General features: G+C 34.7%; 1 non-coding gene across 1 annotated transcript; it reads right to left on the bottom strand.

The window, feature by feature from the left end:
- Window positions 1–1,148: 1,148 nt before the first annotated feature.
- LOC112730902 (small nucleolar RNA R71) lies at window positions 1,149–1,256 on the bottom strand. The gene has a single exon (XR_003166704.1). It is a non-coding gene; the product is annotated as a small nucleolar RNA R71 (small nucleolar RNA).
- Window positions 1,257–1,483: the final 227 nt, after the last annotated feature.

Below are 1,483 nucleotides of genomic sequence, written 5' to 3'. Positions count from 1 at the left end.
AAACTATATGAAATTATCCCCAAAAGATTTTAAAAATCAAATCTTTTTCAAAAACTAATTCCTATCATATCTTTTCAACAATATCTTCTTATCTTATCTTTTTCAAAATATCTTTTCAAAATATCTTTTCTAACTTCCTAACTTCTTATCTTTTCAAAATTGGTTTTCAAAATTTGTTTCAACTAACTAACTAACTTTTTGTTTGTTTCTTAACTTTTTCAAAACCACCTAACTAATTCTCTCTTTCTAATTTTCGAAAATATCTCCCCCTTTTTCAAAAATTTCTTTTTAATTAACTAATTATTTTTATTTTTATTTTTGATTTCAAAAAATTTCGAAAAAATACTAACAATTTTCAAAAACCATTTTCGAAAATCACTAACTCTTTTTCAAAATAATTTTCGAAAATTATCCCTCCCCCATCTTATTCTATTTATTCATTCATATCCTAACATCTCATCTCACATCTCTGCCATCCTCACAGTTGTGTTTCTTCCATTATATTACATTCTTTGTCTTCCCCTCTTCTTCTACTCACATAAGGGAACCTCTGTGCTTGGGCAAAAAGGATCCCTATTATTATTATTTTTCTGTGCCTTCTTCTTTGTCATATGAGCAGGAGCAAGGACAAGAACATTCTTGTTGAAGCAGATCCAGAACCTGAAAGGACTCTGAAAAAAAAAAATTTAAGAGAAGCTAAAATACAACAATCCAGAGATAACCTTTCAGAAATTTTCGAACAGGCAGAGGAGATGGCAGCCGAAAATAATAATAATGTAAGGAAGATGCTTGGTGACTTTACTGCACCTAATTCCAATTTACATGGAAGAAGCATCTCCATTCCTGCCATTGGAGCAAACAACTTTGAGCTGAAACCTCAATTAGTTTCTCTGATGCAGCAGAACTGCAAGTTTCATGGACTTCCATCTGAAGATCCTTTTCAGTTCTTAACTGAATTCTTGCAAATATGTGATACTGTTAAGACTAATGGAGTAGATCCTGAAGTCTACAGGCTCATGCTTTTCCCTTTTGCTGTAAGAGATAGAGCTAGATTATGGTTGGATTCGCAACCCAAAGACAGCCTGAACTCTTGGGATAAGCTGGTCACGGCTTTTTTAGCCAAGTACTTTCCTCCTCAAAAGCTGAGCAAGCTTAGAGCTGATGTTCAAACCTTCAGACAGAAAGAAGGTGAATCCCTCTATGAAGCTTGGGAAAGATACAAACAGTTGACCAAAAAGTGTCCTTCTGACATGCTTTCAGAATGGACCATCCTGGATATATTCTATGATGGTTTATCTGAGCTATCAAAGATGTCACTGGACACTTCTGCAGGTGGATCCATTCACCTAAAGAAAACGCCTGCAGAAGCTCAAGAACTCATTAACATGGTTGCTAATAACCAGTTCATGTACACTTCTGAAAGGAATCCTGTGAGCAATGGGACGCCTATGAAGAAGGGAGTTCTTGAAGTTGATACTCTGAA

Source organism: Arachis hypogaea, chromosome 12 (assembly GCF_003086295.3).
Source record: "Arachis hypogaea cultivar Tifrunner chromosome 12, arahy.Tifrunner.gnm2.J5K5, whole genome shotgun sequence".
Lineage (NCBI taxonomy): Eukaryota > Viridiplantae > Streptophyta > Magnoliopsida > Fabales > Fabaceae > Arachis > Arachis hypogaea.
Note: the sequence above shows the minus strand (reverse complement) of the source record. Positions and strands in the feature narration are given on the sequence as shown.